Genomic DNA, 12,055 nt, shown 5'->3' with positions numbered 1-12,055 from the left:
ATGTGATTAACACTGACAAGTCACATCACCATGTGACCAACATCTAAAGAGTTTACTAGAGTCAACAATCTAGTTCACATCACTATGTGATTAACACTCAATGAGTTCTGGTTTGATCATGTTATGCTTGTGAGAGAGGTTATTAGTCAACGGGTCTGAACCTTTCAGATCCGTGTGTGCTTTACGAATATCTATGTCATCTTGTGGATGCTACCACGCGCTACTTGGAGCCATTTCAAGTAACTGCTCTACTATACGAATCCGGTTTACTACTCAGAGTCATCCGAATTAGTGTCAAAGTTCGCATCGACGTAACCCTTTACGACGAACTCCTTTTCACCTCCATAATCGAGAAAATCCTTAGTCCACTAGATACTAAGGATAAGTTCGACCGCTGTCATGTGATCCATTCCCGGATCACTATTGCACCCCTTGACCAACTCATGGCAAGGCACACTTCATGTGCGGTACACAGCATAGCATACTGTAGAGCCTACGTCTAAAGCATTGGGGACGACCTTCGTACTTTCTCTCTCTTCTGCTGTGGTCAGGTCTTGAGTCTTACTCAATACTCACACCTTGTAACACAGCCAAGAACTCCTTCTTTGCTGATCTATTTTGAACTCTTTCAAAAACATGTCAAGGTGTGCGTTCTTTGAAAGTATCATCGGGCGTCTTGATCTATCTCTATAGATCTTGATGCCCAATATGTAAGCAGCTTTTATCCAGGTCTTCCTTTGAAAAACTCCTTTCAAACAACCATTTATGCTTTCCAGAAATTTTACATCATTTCGGATCAACAATATGTCATTCACATATACTTATCAGAAATGTTGCAGCGCTCCCACTCACTTTATTGTAAATACAAGTTTCTAACAAACTTTGTATAAACCCAAAAAAACTTTGATCACTCCATCAAAGCGTATATTCTGACTCCGAGATGCTTGCTCTAGTCCATGGAAGGATCGCTGGAGCTAGCATACCTTTTAGCATCCTTAGGATCGACAAAACCTTTCTGATTGTATCACATACAACCTTTCCTTACGAAAAATGGTAAGGAAACTTGTTTTGACATCCATCTACCAGATTTCATAAATGCAGCTAATGCTAACATGATTCCGACGGACTTAAGCATTGCTACGGATGAGAAAATCTCATCGTAGTCAACTCCTTGAACTTGTGAAAATACTCTTTGCCACAAGTCGAGCTTCATAGACGATAACATTACCGTCCATGTCCGTCTTCTTCTTAAAGATCCATTTATCTCAATGGCTTGCCGATCATCGGGCAAGTTCACCAAAGTCCATGCTTTGTTCTGATACATGGGTCCTATCTCGGATTTCATGGCTTCTAACCATTTGTCAGAATATGGGCCCACCATCGCTTCTCCATAGCTCGTAGGTTCATTGTTGTCTAGCAACATGACTTCCAACACAGGATCACGTGCCACTCTGAAGTAGCACGCATCCTCGTCGTCCTACGAGGTTTTTGGTAGTGACTTGATCCGAAGTTTCATGATCACTATCATGAGCTTCCACTTCAATTGGTGTAGGTGCCACAGGAACAACTTCCTGTGCCCTGCTACACACTAGTTGAAGTGTTGGTTCAATAACCTTATCAAGTCTCCACCATCCTCCCACTCAATTCTTTCGAGAGAAACTTTTCCTCGAGAAAGGAACTGTTTCTAGAAGCAATTACCTTTGCTTCCAGATCTGAAATAGGAGGTATACCCAACTGTTTTTGGGTATTCTATGAAGATGCATTTATCCGCTTTGGGTTCGAGCTTATCAGCCTGAAACTTTTTCACATAAGCATCGCAACCCCAAACTTTTAAGAAACGACAACTTAGGTTTCTCTAAACGGTGTCGTCTCAACGGAATTGCGTGGTGCCCCTTTTAAAGTGAATGCGGTTGTCTCTAATGCCTAACCCATAAACGATAGTGGTAATTCGATAAGAGACATCATAGTATGCACCATATCCAATAGGGTGCAGTTATGATGTTCGGACACACCATCACACTGTGGTGTTCCAGGCGGTATTAATTGTGAAACACTTTCCACAATGTCTTAATTGTGTGCCAAACTCGTAACTCAGATATCTCTATGATCATATCATAGACATTTTATCCTCTTGTCACGACGATCTTCAACTTCACTCTGAAATTACTTGAACCTTTCAATAATTCAGACTTGTGTTTCATCAAGTAAATACACTCAGCATCTACTCAAATCATCTGTGAAGTAAGAACATAACGATATCCACTGCATGCCTCAGCACTCATTGGACTGCACACATCAAATGTATTACTTCCAACAAGTTGCTCTCTTATTCCATCTTACTGAAAACGAGGCCTTTCAGTCATCTTGCCCATGTGGTATGATTTGCATGTCTCAAGTGATTCAAAATCAAGTGAGTCCAAACGATCCATCTGCATGGAGTTTCTTCATGCATATATACCAATAGACATGGTTCGCATGTCTCAATCTTTTCAAAAATGAGTGAGTCCAAAGATCCATCTACATGGAGCTTCTTCATGCGTTCTATACCAATATGACTCATGTGGCAGTGCCACAAGTATGTGGTACTATCATTACTATCTTATATCTTTTGGCATGAACATGTGTATCACTGCGATCGAGATTCATTTTAGGTGCAAGTCCATTGAAGATATTATTCAAATAAACAGAGTAACCATTATTCTCCTTAAATGAATAACCGTATTGCGATAAACATAATCCAATCATGTTTATGCTCAACGCAAACACCAAATAACAATTATTTAGGTTTAACACCAATCTCGATGGTAGAGGGAGCATGCGTTGCTTGATCAAATCAACCTTGGAAACACTTCCAACACATATCGTCATCTCACCTTTAGCTAGTCTCCGTTTATTCCGCAGCTTTCATTTCGAGTTACTAACACTTAGCAACCGAACCGGTATCTAATACCCTGGTGCTGCTAGGAGTACTAGTAAAGTACACATTCATATAATGTATATCCAATATACTTCTGTCGACCTTGCCTGCCTTCTCATCTACCAAGTATCTAGGGTAGTACTGCTTCAGTGACCGTTCCCCTCATTACAGAAGCACTTAGTCTCGGGTTTGGGTTCAACCTTGGGATTCTTCACTAGAGCAGCAAACGACTTGCTGTTTCATGAAGTATCCCTTTTTGTCCTTGCCCTTCTAGAAACTAGTGGTTTTACTAACCATCAACAATTGATGCTCCTTCTTGATTTCTACTTTCGCGGTGTCAAACATCGTGAGTTGCTCAAGGATCATCATAACTGTCCCTGATATGTTATAGTTCATCACGAAGCTCTACTAGCTTGGTGGCAGTGACTATGGAGAACCATCACTATCTCATCTAGGAGATTAACTCCCACTCGATTCAAGCGATTGTAGTACTCAGACAATCTGAGTACATGCTCAACGATTGAGCTTTTCTCCCTTAGTCTTTAGGCTTAAGAAACTTGTCAGAGGTCTCATACCTCTTGACGCGGGCACTAGTCTGAAATCCCAATTTCAGTCTTCGGAACATCTCATATGTTCTGCGACGTTTCAAAAACCGTCTTTGGTGCCACAATTCTAAACCGTTAGCATTACGCACTGAACTATCACGTAGTTATCAAAACGTGTATGTCAGATGTTCCGCAACATCTACAGACGACGCTGAGGTTCAGCACACCGAGCGGTGCATTGAGGACATAAGCCTTCTGGTGCAGCAATGAGGACAATCCTCAGTTTACGGATCCAGTCCGCATAATTGCTACTACCAACTTTCAACTAAATTTTCTCTAGGAACATATCTTAACCAGTAGAACTAAAGCGCAAGCTATGACATAATTTGCAAAGTCCTTTTGACTATGTTCATGATAATGAAGTTCATCTGATTATTTAATGAACCCCCACTCAGATAGACATCCCTCTAGTCATCTAAGTGATACATGATCCGAGTCAAACTAGGCCGTGTCCGATCATCACGTGAGACGGACTAGTCATCATCGGTGAACATCTCCATGTTGATCGCATCTACTATACGACTCATGTTCGACCTTTCGATCTCTTGTGTTCCGAGGCCATGTCTGTACATGCCAGGCTCGTCAAGTCAACCTAAGTGTTTCGCATGTGTTCCGAGGCCATGTCTGTACATGCTAGGCTCGTCAACACCCGTTGTATTCGAACGTTAGAATCGATCACACCCGATCATCACGTGGTGCTTCGAAACAACGAACCTTCGCAACGGTGCACAGTTAGGGGGAACACGTCTCTTGAAATTTTAGTGAGGTTTCATCTTACTTACTACCGTCGTTCTAAGCAAATAAGATGCATAACATGATAAACATCACATGCAATCAAGTAGTGACATGATATGGCCAATATCATTTTGCTCCTTTGATCTCCATCTTCGGGGCACCATGATCATCTTTGTCACCGGCATGACACCATGATCTCCATCATCATGATCTCCATCATTGTGTCTTCATGAAGTTGTCACGCCAACGATTACTTCTACTTCTATGGCTAACGCGCTGAGCAATAAAGTAAAGTAATTTACATGGCGTTATTCAATGACACGCAGGTCATACAAAAAATAAAGACAACTCCTACGGCTCCTGCCGGTTGTCATACTCATCGACATGCAAGTCGTGATTCCTATTACAAGAATATGATCAATCTCATACATCACATATATCATTCATCACATCTTCTGGCCATATCACATCACATAGCACATGCTGCAAAAACAAGTTAGACGTCCTCTAATTGTTGTTGCAAGTTTTTACGTGGCTTGTATAGGTTTCTAGCAAGAACGTTTCTTACCTACGTAAAACCACAACGTGATATGCCAATTTCTATTTACCCTTCATAAGGACCCTTTTCATCGAATCCGTTCCGACTAAAGTGGGAGAGACAGACACCCGCTAGCCACCTTATGCAACTAGTGCATGTCAGTCGGTGGAACCTGTCTCACGTAAGCGTACGTGTAAGGTCGGTCCGGGTCGCTTCATCCCACAATGCCGCCGAAACAAGATAAGACTAGTAACGGCAAGAAGAATTGGCAACATCTACGCCCACAACTACTTTGTGTTCTACTCGTGCATAGAAACTACGCATAGACCTAGCTCATGATGCCACTGTTGGAGAACGTAGCAGAAATTCAAAATTTTCTACGCATCACCAAGATCAATCTATGGAGTAATCTAGCAACGAGGGGAAGGTGAGTGCATCTACATACCCTTGTAGATCGCGAGCGGAAGCGTTCAAGAGAACGAGGTTGATGGAGTCGTACTCGTCGTGATCCAAATCACCGATGATCCTAGCGCCGAACGGACGGCACCTCCGCGTTCAACACACGTACGGAGCAGCGACGTCTCCCCCTTCTTGATCCAGCAAGGGGGGAGGAGAGGTTGATGGAGATCCAGCAGCACGACGGCGTGGTGGTGGAAGTAGCGGGATTCCAACAGGGCTTCGCCAAGCGCTGCGGGAGGAGGGAGGTGTGTCACGGGAGGAGAGGGAGGCGCCAGGGCTTGGATATTGCTGCCCTCCCTTCCCCCCACTATATATAGGGCCAAGGGAGAGGGGGGCGCAGCCTTGGCCCTTCCTCCAAGGAAGGGTGCGGCCAGGGGGGAGTCCTTCCCCCCCAAGGCACCTCGGAGGTGCCTTCCCCCTTTAGGACTCTCCGTTTATCTTATCTGTTGGCGCATGGGCCTCTTGGGGCTGGTTCCCTTGGCCCATATAGGCCAAGGCGCACCCCCCACAGCCCATGTGGCCCCCCCGGGGCTGGTGGACCCCTTGGTGGACCCGCGGACCCCATTCGGCACTCCCGGTACAATACCGATAAAGTGCGAAACTTTTCCGGCGACCAAAATAAGACTTCCCATATATAAATCTTTACCTCCGGACCATTCTGGAACTCCTCGTGACGTCCGGGATCTCATCCGGGACTCCGAACAACTTTCGGGTTACCGCATACTAATATCTCTACAACCCTAGCGTCACCGAACCTTAAGTGTGTAGACCCTACGGGTTCGGGAGACACGCAGACATGACCGAGACGACTCTCCGGTCAATAACCAACAGCGGGATCTGGATACCCATGTTGGCTCCCACATGCTCCTCGATGATCTCATCGGATGAACCACGATATCGAGGATTCAATCAATCCCGTATACAATTCCCTTTGTCTATCGGTATGTTACTTGCCCGAGATTCGATCGTCGGTATCCCGATACCTTGTTCAATCTCGTTACCGGTAAGTCTCTTTACTCGTTCCGTAACACATCATCCCGTGATCAACTCCTTGGTCACATTGTGCACATTATGATGATGTCCTACCGAGTGGGCCCAGAGATACCTCTCCGTTTACACGGAGTGACAAATCCCAGTCTCGATTCGTGCCAACCCAACAGACACTTTCGGAGATACCTGTAGTGCACCTTTATAGCCACCCAGTTACGTTGTGACGTTTGGTACACCCAAAGAATTCCTACGGTATCCGGGAGTTGCACAATCTCATGGTCTAAGGAACTGATACTTGACATTAGAAAAGCTCTGAGCAAACGAACTACACGATCTGTGCTATGCTTAGGATTGGGTCTTGTCCATCACATCATTCTCCTAATGATGTGATCCCGTTATCAACGACATCCAATGTCCATGGTTAGGAAACCATAACCATCTATTGATCAACGAGCTAGTCAACTAGAGGCTTACTAGGGACATGGTGTTGTCTATGTATCCACACATGTATCTGAGTTTCCTATCAATACAATTCTAGCATGGATAATAAACGATTATCATGAACAAGGAAATATAATAATAACCTATTTATTATTGCCTCTAGGGCATATTTCCAACAAGTACTCCCTCCGTTTCAAAATACTTGACTTTCATTTGTCCAAAAATGAATGTACCTATATATTAAACGAAATATGTATATGGCAACCGTGTGGCAGATTGCGAAACTGCCACACGCATCCAGTGCCGTCACCTCCCTCCCGATCTCCTTGCTTCCTCGCACGTCCTCCCAATTTCTTTCCTTTCCCGCACGCCTCCCGATCTCCTTCCTTTCCCGCAGGTCCTCCCCCACCGGCCTCCCCCGATTTCTTTCCTGCCTCCCCCGATTTCTTTCCTTTCCCGCATGCCCTCCCCGATTTTATCGTGCCTTCCTAATTTTCGTAATCGTCAATTATGGCCCACGCGCCTTCCCGATTTTCGGCAAAAAATAATGCTTGGACTAGGATTTGATCTCTGGTCTGCAGGTAATCAACAAAGGGAGCTAACCACCTCACCTATGACACTCATTGTTGAGCAAGCTAAGGGAAATACTGTTTTTGACAAGTTCGTGGTAACTTTGATCATTGGGAATAAATTTGTTGAACCCGCCCCCCGGTAATTTCTGTAAATAGCACAATAACATTCACGCCATAGACCTGATAATTTAGATACAAACATCATGATAACTTTAACCATTGGGGAAGGCAAATGTGAAAAGATACCCGATAATTTATGTGTAAATAGATGGTAATATACGCAGCGCACATCTCATAATTGAGGTAGAAACACCATGGTAACTTTGACCGTAGGGATCTTTTTTTTGAAAAGATACTCCAGTATCTTCTGTGTAAATAGCACGGTAGTATACCTCCCTCCTCTGGCATTTTTATGTGTAAATAGCATGAAAACATATGCACTGCGATAATTAAACACCATGATAAGTTTTTGACCCGTGGGGGGGGGGGGATTTGCTGAAACATACCCCTGATAAATTTTGTGTAAATAGCATGATATTTTAAGTATTACGGGCTTGATAGGTTACCTAGAATCCCCATGATAACTTTTTGTCCCGGGAAAAAGTTGTTCAAATCATCCCCAATATTTTTTGTGTAAATAACATGATAATATAAGCACAGCATAACCGATAACTTGCAATATAAACATGATGGTAACTTTTTTACCAAAGGAAACTAAGTTGTAAAAAACATACACTCGCCTCGCGCGTGGGCCTCTTGGATGAACACAACACATGGCGTGCCACGGGAAAGTCACATAATGTTTAGTGTCATGAGGGGCACACGTGCTATAGGCGTGATAAGTTACGCAAAAACATCGTGGTAATTTTTGACCTATGAAAAAAGCTACCGAAACACAACCAGGTTTTCAGGTGCAAGTACCTTAATAATATACGAACTGTAGACCCAGTAACTCATGTACAATCCCTCATGGTCACTTTGACCGGGGGGAGGTTGATGTACATATACCCTGATAACTTATGTGCAAGTACCACGGTATTTTACACATCGAAGACCTTATAACTTGTGTACAAAACACAGTGGTAACTCTGAAGGGATATAGTTGTTGAAGCATAGATACCTGGTACGTTCTATGTAAATAGCACGGTAAATTATGCAACACAGGCCTGATAACTTGCATACGAATACCATGGTAACTTTGTCTTGAGGAGAAATCATGCGGTAGACGTGAAGAAGTGGCAGTTTTCTCGGGAGTGGGCGCCCGAGATGTGCGGGAGAAGCAGGTTTCTCGGGCGAGCCTGCGGGGTCGTTTGGGAGGAGGCGAGGTCAAAGGACGAGGGATCATGTGGTACTTACTTTAAAATGAAAGAAATAGAGGTGTGGCAGTTTTGCTTATATGGCACACGTGTGCCAAATATCACAGTCCTATATTAAAACATGTCTAGATACATCTATATTTTGATAAATGGAAGGCATGTATTGTGAAACAAAGGGAGTACTTATCAGCAATGCACGCATGAGAGGCTTCACTTTCCCCGCCTCTTTTGGAAGATAGCTCGAAACTGCCGCAGAAATTGCTTGTACTCTAGTAGCATCATTCTTACTACCTCCTTTCCGGTTTATAGGGCTTATCTCAAAACTTTAGTTTTCTCATTTTATAAGGCTTAATTTGGTTGTTCCCCATCACAAGTTCAGATTCTAAGGTGCATTAAATCATTGCATGCAAGTATTAAGAGAAAATTGACCAATGCATGTACTTTATGCATGCATGCAATTTAATTAATGCATTGATAAACATAATTTTTTAAGGAAAACAAGAGCATTAAATTGGGTGCTTTTGCAAACTACAAAAAGTATTCCACCACTCACCATCTACCTTGACTGGTGAGATTTTTGAATTGAGCCCTATAAACCGGAAATGAGGAAGTAGTATTCAACAAGCCATCTTTCTGCTTACCTAGATTATTTGATATGTTCGGATTAGCTTCGCCACAAGGCAGTAGCTTTATCCTTATGCTTTATTCTACGTTTCCAACAGTCCTAGCTTTATGGGTGGGACTGGGACTGGGAATACGTTGTATCCATCGGTTAGATGAAGTTTTCGTTTGAGTAAGCGAGGAGGCAAACGAGCGCCGTATGGGTCTAGGGCTAGGCAGACGTCAAACTGACCAGCCGGATCAGAGTCTGACATCTACTAAAAGCTAGAAAGCATACAGGGCGGTACTGGTGGCGGTCAAAAAGAGAACAAGACAAGGAGTTGTTCAATGTTTGAACTTTGAAGCCCCGTGGTGTCTTGGTGTGCGTCAGCGCAACCTGATGACAATCGCCGGCTTCAGCGGACGCTCAGGACTCCCGAGTCCAAATTTAATTCGTGACTAGCTATTTCCCCTGCTTTCGCAACTGGGGCATCAATATTTTAGCCTTGAAACTTATGATACGGACAACTTTTTAACCACTCTTCTTCATCTTCCTCCCTCCGTTGACGACTTTTTAACAACACAACACACTCTTCTTGTCCCCCTCCCTTGTAAACTTTTTAACAACACACTCTTCTTCTCCCTCCCTTGCTTCATCTCTCTCTCTCTCTCCCTTGTGCAACCGACTTCTCTATACACACAAATTGTTTATAGGCGAAAATACACATAAGTACATGTGGAATCCACTATTTTGTGCTTTGACAACGCCTCATATTTGACATCTGTCACGGGCATTCGGCCTAGAGTCTAATGGGTCATATGCCTTATATTTGGCCAACATAAGCAAAGAGGGAAATAATTCCATTGAAATTGTTGCGGCTCAATTGCTCCAGTCAAAATAGTTGTCTCATCCTTCTCACCGCGACCTTGGCCCGCTCGATATCTGTCATCACCATGCCGCTGCCGTAAGCACCACCTTGTATTGCAAGTTGCAACTGCATTAGTTACTTGCGTAGGTTTCCTTGGTGGAACCATCAGCCACAGCTTTCAACATCATCAGCTACAATATAATAAATAATTATGTTGAGATAATTGGTACAACGATTACTGTGGTATTCATGCAATATTGTACAAGCAGAGCCGACATATTTTATTGAAGTACGACAAGGTAATACCCATTGCCCACCATAGAAAGTATTTTGGCCGAAAATAACAATACTCATGTACACGTCATACTTTCAATTCCGAGAAGTTCTACCTGAACCTCGTCCATATTTTGCCTACCCAAATCACCCAAATATTTTCATGTATTCAGTTAAGTGAAGTGGGTTACCTTCCTGCTATAATTGGCAAATATGTCATCACACTTATCAAAGAATGGCCTTCACACGTATCAAAGAATGGATTGTTATGCTCGTTCATCTTATCCTGCCAGTTGAGATTTTCGCTGACGATATTGCGTCATGCTTGTAGGGCAAGTCAGAGAGACCAAATATAAAACAAGTTTCACAGCTAATATCAGTCATGCATTCTACTGGTTAGATGATTGAAAAACACTTTTAGTGTATGGACAAACTGAATGTTAGGTTTAACCACAATGTTGGTCAAAAAGATAATTCAATATCAGACAAAATTACTACATCATACCCTGATGGTTGGCTGTGGTCATGTGGACCAGTGTTCCGTCTTCCCGTGAGGGGTAGTCGCCAACACACAACACGCTGCATCTACAGTGCTGACTCCGCCTGCTCGGGAGGGACATGACAGTGGGAGAATAGACCAGGAGAGCGACTGAAGTCAAGTGGAGTTACACATGGATCTTTTTGTGTCTGAAGTTTATTACCATCAATGAAGAAGGTGCAAACTGCTCACGGAGCTGCAACAACAATGTTATCCAGATAATTCTTGTATTTGAACTGGCCCATGGCTTCTACTGAGAAGCAACAATCGAATAATCCAAGCATTGAACATGCCATTCATTTACTTTCCATGTCAAACTGGACTGTAAGCATATTCACATTTTAGCAGGACGGTGCAAGGCTGGCACTACATATTTAAAACAATCAGATATGGAAATGACAAGAGTATATCATAATTTGGAGTCTCTGTACGCATAGTTCAACAACATATTAAAAATGTATACAATTCACAACATTTAAGTACTGTGATTGGAAAAGGAGAAGTACATTTATGTTGTTTTCCAATATAACTGCATATAGCAATAATTCGCACGATCAATGGCAGATTGAATAAGCTTAACGGACAACCGCATCTTTCCGAATCAATGAAGATTGCATGGCGGGGACGAAGTGCCCATGGAACCAGCCAAAGTTCACACCGTCGGACATGGATGCTCACCTCGGCATGTGGAGAATAGCCTCTTCCGGCTGCAACTCGGACGAGGCTGGGCGCATTCGGCCAAGCGAGATTCCGCGCAATTGCGACTGGATCATAGGACGGTCATCCTCTTTGGTGTCGGATCGTGCAGGGGTAGGGGGAGGAGGGAGGCAGATGGGCATGCTCACTTCGGCGCGTGTAGAACAGCCTTTCCGGCGGCGGCTGGGACGAGGCTAGTCGGATTCGTCCCAGCAAGATTTCGCGCAACCGCCACTGGATCGTAGGATGGTCGTCTTGTTGGGAAACGTTGCCTCGAAAATAAAAAAAAATCTACGCACACGCAAGATCTATCCATGGAGATGCATAGCTACGAGAGGGGAGAGTGTGTCTACGTACCCTCGTAGACCGTTAAGCGGAAATGTTTATCAACGCGGTTGATGTAGTCGTACACCTTCACGATCCGCCCGATCAAGTACCGAACATACAACACCTCCGCGTTCATCACACGTTCAGCTCGATGATGTCCTCACCTTCTTGATCCAGCA

The sequence above is a fragment of the Triticum aestivum genome, chromosome 3D, assembly GCF_018294505.1.
Source record: "Triticum aestivum cultivar Chinese Spring chromosome 3D, IWGSC CS RefSeq v2.1, whole genome shotgun sequence".
Taxonomy (NCBI): Eukaryota; Viridiplantae; Streptophyta; class Magnoliopsida; order Poales; family Poaceae; genus Triticum; species Triticum aestivum.
The sequence above is the reverse complement of the archived record's forward strand: the minus strand, read 5'-3'. Positions refer to the sequence as shown.